Source organism: Pogoniulus pusillus, chromosome 1 (assembly GCF_015220805.1).
Source record: "Pogoniulus pusillus isolate bPogPus1 chromosome 1, bPogPus1.pri, whole genome shotgun sequence".
NCBI lineage: Eukaryota > Metazoa > Chordata > Aves > Piciformes > Lybiidae > Pogoniulus > Pogoniulus pusillus.
Genome location: NC_087264.1, coordinates 38,166,547 through 38,178,561, shown reverse-complemented (window position 1 = coordinate 38,178,561; position 12,015 = coordinate 38,166,547). Strand labels below are relative to the sequence as shown.

Here is a 12,015-nt window from a genome sequence, read left to right as displayed (position 1 = left end):
GCAGAAGATACCTGGCTTTCTTTAGATTTAATGCAATGAGCTGGCAAACAGGATCTGAAGATCAGTATAACTAGCTGTACATTTGGCAAGTTTCTAAAGTATAATTTAATCTTTTTTTTTTCTTTGGGAAACTAGTGGAAGGGGAAAAGCAAAAAGAGCTACAACTCTCTTATTACTGTGTGGACATTTTCAGTGCACTCAATGTTAAACTGCAAAAAAGAAAATGGGGGGGGGTGGTGGTGGAAAGAAGCAAATTTATATGTGATTTATTCATAGCTCCTAGGTAGACCTCTTTGAGAGTCTGGATATTTGAAAGGTTTGGGAAGATACTCTACTCCTGCTGCTTTGATCATTTCTCCTTATTGCAGGCAATATCAACCACTGAACTTATACATCTGTTTCTTTGATCTTGTCAAACAGAATTTACAGTTCTCACATGAACCAAATCTCCACTGGTCAGTGGGGGGAAAGTCTTGGGAGAATTTACTTTATACTACAGCAAAGTAAATCAACAGACTGTGAAAGAGGCCTAAGGGAAGCACAGAATGGCTTGGTTGGAGCCAAAATGTGACAGCTATTTCCAGTGTTTGAAAACTGCAAGGAAACAGAAAAACAAGTAAAAGCAATCAGTAATGTGACACAGTGTTATTAAATGCTCACAGCAAGAAGGCTTAAAAGTACATATGTTTAAAGTAGTACTTTAGCCAAAATATTGCTGAGCTGAAATGGATTTGGTTTGCTGCTGAGATGAAACGGATTTGGTTCCTATCTGATGCTTCAGCGTCAGGAGGAAGGGATGGAATGGAAATCTTTGAGTGGAAGTGAGCAGCATAGCTCTGAAGAAAACCTAAAGTCTCCAAAATCTAGGTACTATTGTTACCGGAGCCCTTTCTCGCTGCACTGCTCACCCACCCAGCAGAGGTTCGGGCACTAGAGGGCAGTGTGCATTCACAGACGCTTTCTGCTTTTGTCATGTCCTTGTCTCCGTCTGCTAAAATGAAAAACCTCTAACTGCTGTAATAAATTTGGCTAAATTAGCTGCTAAATGGTTATCTCAAGTAATATGTATTTGCATTAATCATCTTGCTCTAAACCAGAACAAGCCAGAGTCCTAAAGACGTAGTAAATTCATATTGTCCATTTAATTACGGCTAATAAGTGCTTCATATACAATAGTTTCATGAAGTACATTTTCTTTTTTTTTAATTTGTTTTTAACCTTTTTTTTTTTTTTTTTTTGGTAGAGGGAAAAGAAAAAAGTCACTTTGGAAAAGAATAAGTATTTAAGGCAGTTAAAGTTCCTGCCATAAATGTGACAAATGACACTTTGGAGCTTTCAAGTTAACCAAATGTCTATACCCCTAATTATATGTACGAATGTATCTATATCTAGATCCATGTAGAACAGTTATCTAGAGAAAAAGATATTTGCAAAGGCAGCCATACAAACACAGATGCAGTCCTACCTTGGAGAGGTCCTTCAGTTTCCACTCAAATTTTCAGCTACCAAATTAAAAAATGCAATGTAAAATGAAGGTAAAGTGTCTATCTTCAACGTGATCAAATATTTGTCACCTGTGTCTTGTTGTTCACTTACTCTAGTTAGCTGTTACCTGGGTCTAGTTACCTAGGCTTGTTTCTAGCAGAGTTTCCCTAAATTTTAACTTTTATATTCCAAGCTCTAAATATTCTGCTATGATAACTTATTGGCTTCAAAATCTCATTATACAGTAGGATAAAGATAAAATATGAACAGCTGACTACCCAGCATTTCTGTCTAACCAATGTTGTATTGCCACTTTAGAGAACTTCATATAAATTACTGCAACTTTATCAGCTAAGGAGAATAAGGGAAGAAAAGCACTGCTGCAAGCATTGGTTACAGGAGACTTTTCCATTTCAGTAAATCAGAACGTACAAAATACTCTGCTTACATCTGACAGTAAAACTGATAAGTCTGGAAGTCTGGAGTGATATTGTCTCCTTTCTGGAAACCTGAACACTCACAGGTGTGTGCAGAAATGAGGAAAATTTATCTGCACTTGCATCAATTAATGGTATTGTTATCTTCCCCCCCCGCAAGGGGTTTGCTATGCTATAGAAATACCAAAGGATGAATCCTCACAAGTACTTATGTGCACATTTGAAAGTCAGTGTACCAAGCAATGACCAAAGAGTGCACTGCAGTTCTGCACAGTCACAGCTGTAAGGACCCAGATCCCCCAGTACTCTTGGTCCATTTCATCATAGACAAGTAATTTCTCCTTCACTACTTTTTATACTGGTTGTTGCACCACCACTGGAAAAGCCAGTGTCATGAGGTGAACAGAGCACTCATTTCAGAACTATGGGAAAAGGGGGAAATTATCAGCATATAAGTTATTTCTGAAGTGAAAGGTCCTTGCTTTTTTCAAGAAATAGAATGCAGTGCATCAGGGTTGCATGCAAGCCTTCTAGTTGGAGCTCAGGTCCCAAAACTACTGTACATCCAAAGAATATCTGAAATACTCTCTTGAAAATGAGCTTTCCGTGAAGTTCCTCTGCCTGCAAATTCTCTTTATTTAGCCATCTCAGAAATCTTGCCACATACAAAGGATTTTCCTTCCTGCACCTGTCCAAAGCATGTTTCATGTGAAAGATTTGTGGACCACACTCTGAAGAAAGTCCCACGATTCAATATAAAAATTCTTTCTGTAAAGAGATTGTCCAGCAGGCCAGCTGTGCTGTACTGCTAAATCTGGTTCTTATATCCTTTGAGAGTGCACTAAGAACCACTAAGCCAGTTTTGAAAGCTCCTGCTATAGCTTGAGATTTCCCAATGTGATGAAAGGGAAAGAATGAAAAAAGACAAAAAGAGTGTTTTCTAATTTATGATATTTTGTAACTGTGGCACTGCAAAGCAGAACCACAGAAATTAGATGAACATTTTTAGAAAACAAGCAACTAGAAGGACATAGCAGGAAAGCAAAACTACCTGGTTGATAACCCAGTGTTACTGAGTGAAGCCTAGTTTCATTCTGAGGTACAGTGTCCATTAATAAAGTTAATGATTTTGAGAAAAATTAAAAGGAAAAAAGTTAGTCTCCTCTCAGCTCTGCTTCGGAAGTTATGTTGTACTACTAGCCACAGGCCATGCATTTCAGCTTAGCATAAACTCCTGAAAAAGTTATGCTGTGTGGATCACATCCTGAATGTATTCATACTATACTTCAGGAAACTCACTGAGAATCAGGGTTCAGCTCTGTGTTTTTGTACACTAAGAAATGCACAGAGTTGTAAATTTGGAGTTGGATTATATGTGGAGCACCTGGGCTGGTAGTACAGGGGAAGGTGAAACCTGTGATCACATCAATAGGATGGCTTGTGGGTTAGAAGTTATGCAAGATTTGGTCATATCACAGAATCATAGAAATGTCAGGGTTGGAAGGAACCTCAAATATCATCCAGTTCCAACCCCCTGCCATGGACAAGGACACCTCACACTAGATCAGTTTGCTCAGAGTCCCATCCAGCCTGGCCTTAAAAACCTTCAGAGATGGGGCTTCTACCACCTCCCTGAGCAACCTGTCCCAGGGTCTCACCACCCACATGGTGAAGAACTTTTTCCTAACATCTAATCTAAATCTTTCTTCTTCTAGCTTGGATCCATTCCCCCTAGTCTTATCACTACCTGACATCCCAAAAAAGTCCCTCACCAACTTTCTTGTAGGCCCTCTTCAGATATTGGAAGGTCATAATAAGGCCATCTTGGATCCTTCTCTTCTCTAGATTGAATAACCCCAACTCTCTCTCTGTCTCCATAGGTGCTCCAGCCCTCCAGCTGTTGTGGCCCTTCTCTGGATGCATTCCAGCATGTCCATATCTCTTCTATAATCGGTGCTTCAGAACTGGATGCAGTATTCAAGGTAGGGTCTCACTGGAGTGGACATATACACACACACACACATATATATGCTATGATAACTTACTGGCTTAAAAATCTTATTATACAGTAGAATAAAGATAATATATGAACAACTGACTACCCAGCATTTCTGTCTAACCAATGTTGTATTGCCACTTTTATCAAAGGTAGTAAGTAAGGGTTAATGTTTAAAACTAGCAACCTTTACATTAGCTGCACAGATATATTCCCTAAAATGGAGGATGCTAAACTTGACTAAAATTTGCTGAAACATTACCTACTCAATTTGAATTCAGTGGCCAGCATGTAAGAAATGCATAGTACGTCATGCCAGAAGCTAAAAAAAAAGCCAGCTCACTTATTTCTCAGAGTATGAATATATTGCTATGTACACATTTCCCAACAGAGGGATTTCAGTTTTCTGCGGTAGCGTTGCACACAGCAATATTCTTGTAGCAGTGGAGTGAAGGGGAGGGGGGAAGTGGAGAGAAGAAGAAACAGCCAGTGTTCTTTGCAGGAACCTATTTCTGTTAGAAAATCAAAATAAATCAGTACAAGTTTGTCTTAAAGAATATGGTTACAAAAAGCAAAAGAACGTAGTTTCTTCCTGTAAGGCTGTTCTGAGAAATCAAAGCCAAAGCTTCTAAATGGCGAGTTGTGTTTGAAAAAGAAGGAAGTAGCTTAATTCAGTTTGAAGAGGAGATGAAGAAATTGGGTATCAAAAGCAGTCTTTTAGGGAAGTCTCATACAAAAGGACAGTTCAGTCATGTGCATATGCATTTAAAAGCTACACTATATTGCGTATTCAGGTAAGTATCAAGTAAATAGGAAATGATGAGATCATCTTACATATTCACACAGCCTTACAAAGAGGCTCTTTGTAATTGGTGAAAATATCGAGGTTACATCTGCCACGCTATTCACCCTGCTCCTTGCAATACCTTTATCAGTGACTGGATGGTATTGACACTGCATTCCCCTCGTGAGAAACACAGAGGAACATTTTTAATTTAGGGCACGAAGATGAAAACGCCATACTAAATACCAGAGCTGGAAACTTAGCTGCAGCCACAAGTACTCTTTCTACATTCACAAAACTGGCAGACGAAACATGAAAAGGAATACTGACTCTTTAATCTCCACTTCTCCACCTAAGGCCCAAGGCAAGCTGACAGGGTAACTTCATTCTGGAAACAGAGGGGGATTTTTATTTATTTATTTATTTATTTAATTCTGGGTTACTTTTTCTTCTGCTTTTGAAAACTGTGGGCTATAGGGGAATGAACCTGGCACAGACTTAAAACAAGAACAAGTTTCTTTATCTGAAAAGTTACAGTCCTTGATGCTTACAGGAAGGTCATTTTCAAAACCCACAGGAAAAATATCATCACAGCCAGAAAGTGTGCATTAAGTGCCTTATTTGCTTGTAACAGAGACAGTTTTTCATTTGTAGCAGCTCTGAGGATCAAGTGAGCCTTTGATGTTGTAAGGATTTTTCTATAGATTTTGCAATTAATGAGTTAGATGTTTTTAATAGAAGGTACCTACAAATTGGATTTCAGCAATGAAAAAATAGCACCAAGTAATATTTAGCAATCTGAAATGATGTTTGTTACTTAAACAGAATTACAAGCTGAATGATAGGAGACTTCTAGCCATTTGGTGAGCAAACACGTGCCATTCATGTAATTCTCCACTAACATTTTGATTTCAGATGTGCTACATAAGGTAGGGTAAGGAGGAGAAGATGTAAGTCTGCAAATGAATTCCTTACCAGCCCTGTGTGACTTACTGCATCTCAGCTGAGTTATCTTAAGCAAAAGACTGGTGGTAACTGTTTAGTGGTTCTGTAGGCTTTAGAAAGCTGCATTTTACTCACACCATATGACAAGAGAATGACCAGAGTGTTGGACAAAGAACATCTCTTTTAGGTTTGGGTAAAATGCAGTGCATTGTATCCGCAATTCTGACTGAGACTGGGTTGCTATCATGATACGAATATCAGTAATAATTACTGGCTTCTAAACGTAAAGCCACCCTTTCCAAAGTCAAGCAGGAAGTAGCACATCAGACTCATGAGAGAGAATTGTACCACACTGGTATCCAAACTCCCACTTAACTTCTTCAATCACCTGGGATATACAAGCATATAGTCACTGTAAAAATGCTAAGTGTGTCAGTTGCTTACTTCTGCAGTAAAGGAAACTGTTTAATCTTCCAGTGTAGAGATGTTGTATACATAAATGCCTAACAAATTCGGCAAAAATAAGTATCAACAACCTTACCTTAACCAACTATTTAGAAAAACTGGAAAGCTTAAGAATCTTTTACAATTAAGCATTATTCTTCCTGCCTCACTTTGCACAACAGCAGATGTTAAAAGTAGTCTAAGTCAAACTGTAAAATAAAGAAGTTTGTAGTTCAAGGTCATTACTTGCCAGACACAAAGCCTTCCAAAATCTACATGCTCAGCTAGGGAAGAAAAGTAAGTCTAACTAGTGAAAATAGTTTGGAAAAACCATTCATGGATTTTGTAACCCTATTCCTAACCCTAGGACAGTAGTAGTCCAGCCCTATGAAAATTCCTAGCCTCTGCTAGAGATTCTGCTTTCACCTGATTGCAAATTATCTCAGATGTGGACCAGAAAGATGTTTTGTTTAAAATCAACCCTGTGATATGAGTTTACATGGTGTCAACTTATAGCAACAGTACAAATTAAATAAAGCCCATCAAAACAAGGGGAAAAAAAAAAGGTATTTGCTAGCACTAACCATAGATAATCTCCTGGATGTGTTCCTATGTGATCTGCTTTAGGTGATTCTGCTCTGGCAGAGGAGTTGGACTCAGTGATTTTCAGTGGTTCCTTCCAACCTCTACCATTTTGTGATTTTGTGACATTTGAATAAGAGACACTTCCCCCCCGCCCCCCGGCTCCACTTTCTGATGGTTGTAACATACCAGTTGCTCATGGTCTGTTACCTAAAAATACACATTTTATAATCAAGCTTAACAATAACTATTAACAAGAATATATAATGCCAGGTAGAATGTTTAGTTTAAAACATTATGTGGGTACTGATCAAATGTAATGACAGAATTATAATATGTAATTAAATGTTTCACCAGATACAGTCTTCCATGGCAGCTCACAGCATGCATAATAGAAATGTTGTTGTTTCTACAGCTAAAAATGATGTAAATAAACTAAATAAGTGTATCTAATTATAAACTATATTGAAAAATGAACAGTAGATGCATCTACCTAGGATTCGAAAGGTTTTATTCTCTCTTAGTTAATTTTTCTTTTCCATCATGATTTGTCTGTCTCCCTATGACTTTTAAATCTTCCGTCCCACCATAAAGAGATTTCCTTCTGCTAATATTGAAACCGTCGTTTAGAAACCCAAGCCTGCTTTGAACACCAACTTCAGACAGCTCTTCTATTATCATTAATGAACTCTCACTGTTCAAACTGGAGGGGAAAATGAAATCCCAGACCCAAATTTTGCCCTCAGCTACTAAAATGTAACATCAGAAGAGAAGTCTGGCCCTGCTTGCTCAAGAAACTTAAATCTGTCCTCCATTTCTCCACTAATATTAATGTCCATCATATGACAACCTATATAAGATTAATGACTTCAGAATGTAACCCCTTCCACGACAAATCTATCAGCAGACTCTACACAACTGTAGGTCCTACAAACAGGAAAAGAGATAGAAGTTTCACAGAAGCAGATTGGCAGAAATACTACTTTTCTTTTGATTATCACAGGTTAAAGATGTTCAGTGTTAAGTAACAGGGTCCTTTTAAATTTTCCTTTATTTTTTTGATAAAAGTCCCTGTTTGGGTACTTGCACCGAGTAGTTTTCTCAGCCTAGTTTCTAGAGGAAAGGGAGCCACAGCACTGTGTCATGGTGGCATGACATATGTGAATGTTCACACACCCTTCTAACCACTTCAGAGATTCACCACCATCTTACATTTGGAGCAAACTACGTTAGCCACTTTTAAAGCATCTTGTCCCTTTAAACCAGATGACTTGTGGAAAGAAAAGAAAACTTCTATTGTTCTCCACAGGCCTTGAAAGGACATGTTAGCACTAACCAAAGACCAAAAAAACAAACCAAAACCAAACAAAAAACCACAACCCCTCCTCTCCAACAAAAACCAACCAAACAAACAAAAAACCCAAACAAAAAACCCCCAACCCCATAACCCCCAAAGCTTACAAAATCAAAGGAACTTCTCACTAAGTAAGCACCTATGATCTCAGACCCAATACCTAGTAACATGTAGGCACTAGGCACAGAAGCTTTAGATGTTTGTCAAAAGTCCACTGAGATAAAGTCCCAAACACCTTCCTACTCATTTTGTAAGGTATCAGACATCAAAACCAACACTGATCCACTACTGATCGCATCACTCATAGACAGCAAAGCCACAAGTGATTTATGCAGGTTCTTGCAAATAAGCAATAATAAGACCCATTGCCACACCATCACCTAACTGATATGTTACACATTTTACTGGTAGTATTTTCATGTCCTTCTGGCTTTGAAAACTGCCTGAGAGACACAAAGTCAACTGTCCAGACCTTTGAAAATCAAAAGGAAGAGTAAAAAAAAAAAAGTACCACTAATGTGTTCTTAAAACTCTGAAAAGATCTGCAACAGTTTCTTTATTCCTTTACATTGTGACATTTTAGGATGGAGTATTTCAGTCTAGGAAACTACAAATCTTTCTTTGGATATTTCAATTGAGCAACACTTTCATAGAATCAGTCAGGGTTGGAAGGGACCACAAGGATCATCTAGTTCCAACCCCCGTGCCATGGGCAGGGACACCCTACTCTAGATCAGGCTAGCCAGAGCCTCACCCAGCCTGGCTTTAAACACCTCCAGGGATGGGGCCTCAACCACCTCACTGGGCAACCCATTCCAGCCTCTCACCACTCTTATGGTGAAGAACTTCCTCCTCATGTCCAGTCCAGTCTGACTACAAAGTCAGCAATGAACACTTTTGGTCCCTGTAATCTTGGAGGGAACATCAGCAATGAAGGTAAAAAGATATGTAGCTGAAGTACTTTTTAAAATGACAGACTAAAATGCCTACATTTACATTACATGGGAAAAGTCACCATATAAATAGTTCAGTGGACAGAGCGAAGGTGAAGCTGTTCGAGGTGCACAGTAAAACCTTTTATTCCCATGGCTTTGCAATTTATCATGTGCTCCTGCAATCTATCACAAGAATAACATCGAAGTGTAAATTAATCTCTAGGGTTGAAAATTTAGAGCACAAAGAGACTTCAAAAAAATAAAGAGGATGATTAAGGGAGCAACTGGGAAGCCAGGAGTTCTCTGCAGAAATCAGAGCTCAACCTTCACTCTACAGCCCCTTAATGCAGTGGCTGTATTTATACAGCTGGTACTACATGCATTTTTAATGTGAAATAGGGGAAGAGTTTAGGTGTGAACTTCAACTGACTAAGAGCTAGGGAAGACTCACAACAGAGAGTCTAAAAGTGAAATAGGAATGTACTAATCAGCGCTGCATTAGATTTAATTTGAAGATGAAACAGCATCAGGAATTAAGTTAAAGAGTTATTGATGCAAACTATATCTGTGGCATCTCACAAAATAACTGCATATTGCTAAGCTACAGATGGCAAAACTCTGCAATTAGGTTCAGCAGCTAATGGTTTAAGTATCTGAAAGGTTTAGCTTTGTAGAGTTTTCTGGTTTATTTACTATCCAAAAGATCTGATGCTTCTGGTAAACTCTCTTATATACTTTACATACAGAAAACATTTGTCCAGTAACAATTTGCCCGTGGAAAAACTTAGCCACAAAATATCATGAAGACTAGAAATATATCAGGATGTAAAGTGGTATTTGAATATTGATATGGGTAATTAGAATATAAAACAGTACAATAGTGACAACTGTCCTCCACAATCAGAAATATAAGCAGTGGAATAAATTCTCATCATTCAAGGAATGAAATAACCATTAGTAAATAATGCACTCTGAAGAAAACAAGGGTGTGTGGCATACTTAATTGCATACTGCAGACTGTTTTCCCAATTCTTCTGAAGTAACCAGCTTGGGTCCGAGAGTAAAGAAAGAAATTAAGCTAGACAGATCAGCATTTCTCATAACTCTAAGAAGAATATTTGCAGGAGCAAACAGATCTGCAGGATTTCAGAGCATGGCAAAAAGACACTCTCGGTTAGGTACACACCTCTTAAGAGTCCTTAGACTGAAACCTAAAAACTAGGCATGGGCTAAAACCAAAGGCCTTTTTTTGCCTTGTATGAATAAAACTCCATTTTCTTTATATGCTTCCATTTCTTTTAGTTCTTTACATCTTGTTCCCTCATCTTGCTTTATCACCACTATCTCCAGTCAAAAGGACATAAGTATTGCCAGTCTCCAACACAGAAATCTTTGCTGGCTCCTAGCACGGACAGACAGAAAGACAGTGCAGGTGGTCAGTGTAACACTTCTGTGGTACTTGGAAAACAAGACATATAAGAGTGTCACAGGGTGCCAGGTGGGCTTGGTTTAAGAATTAGCTGAACACCAGACATTCTATCAGCCTAATTTAGAATCAATCTTGCTTTTTAGTGATGATAATAAACTTGTACCAACATGAGATTCATTTGTATATTTTAGCATTTAATTCAATCCCAGAATGCAAAACCTGACACTGGAATCAGTTTGGGGTTTTTTTTTTTTGGTGATTGAAGATATTAAGCACTACAAGAGCACTGAAATTTGGATCTGATTAGGATAAAAATTCCTCAGGATCAAAACACTTCTTTTTTTTTTTTTTCCCCCTACAGTTTTGCTAATTGTGTGCTACTTGACATTGCAGAGTTATTCCACAGCATGATAGCAAAATATGTGAAGTGTATTTTACTGTTAGAAATTATCAACTCATTCTATTTGTTTTTCATGTGTTTGAGGTTATTAAGAGAATAAAAAATTGTAACTGATGTGTGTAAGTTAAAAGGGTTAGTTCAACTACAGCTGGTAGGCTAAACCACTAAGCAATATTTGGTACAGCAATAGAATTTTTCTACTGAACGTGCACAAAAAGAAACCATGAATATATAACTGATCTAAAAGCAGACTGAGAGAGTAATACTCCCTGAAAAATAGGAAAGATGTGAAAAAAAGGTGAATGTGGAATAGTTTATTTTCAGGAAGACTGGATTATTCTAACTACTGGAAAACAGATAAAGTAGATCAGAGGGAGTGTTACCAAACATACTCATCAGAGACCTTTGCTTTATGGGAAATGAACTGCCCTGGCTCACTGTTCCTGAGGAACTGTATTTCTTACAGCTGTAAATCAAATCCTGAAGAAACAGGATGATATTTCCTAAGCAATGGCTGAGGACAACAGAGCTCTTTCTTATCAGTGTCAGGTTTCTGAATTTAGATCTCAATTAGGATTCTAAAATGAAAAAGCACACATTATATACCAAAATGTACTTGAGACAGTGTTCTTACAAGCAATATATTAATTTTCAGATGGTGGCATGTTATCCTATATTTGTCCAAACATTTATTCATGGCGGCCTTCAGAGGGCTTGACATTTATCCTTCCTTTGTGCTTTCTTAGTGATCTTCATTTGAACAGTAACAGCATGTACCTGATGTTCAATGAAAATTATTAGCATTTTTCAATGAAATGGAAGATGTACACCTACAGCACAAGATGCTCATTCATTCTTGGCAAGAAATGTACTACTTAAATCAAAAGGGGATCTTACAGACCTCTGTACGGTAACAGTGTCAACCAAAGGGAAGCAGATAGACGTAGCATCATACTCCACAGAGCAGCGAGTGTCAGTTGCCCTTGCTGAGCTCTACAGATAGTGCTGTGACCTCACACAGGACTAAATTCATTAATTTGCTTGATTTCTGATATTGATTTGACATAAAATGTAGCCTGATAGCTTTAAGATGAGGGATATTTTCTTGTCATTGCAACAAGGGCAGTTCTACCCTTCTAGCGACTCCTGGCCTGGTGAAATTGGATGAACTATCCTACGCTTGGCATGAAGTTCAGCCCTGCAATGTTTCTACACAGAGGAAAG

The 12,015-nt window shown here is 38.1% G+C and overlaps 1 protein-coding gene across 15 annotated transcripts in view; it reads right to left on the bottom strand.

Annotated features, from left to right (window-relative positions):
* Positions 1 to 12,015, bottom strand: part of NPAS3 (neuronal PAS domain protein 3) — a 665,104-nt gene that overhangs the window by 11,559 nt on the left and 641,530 nt on the right. The window lies entirely within an intron of this gene.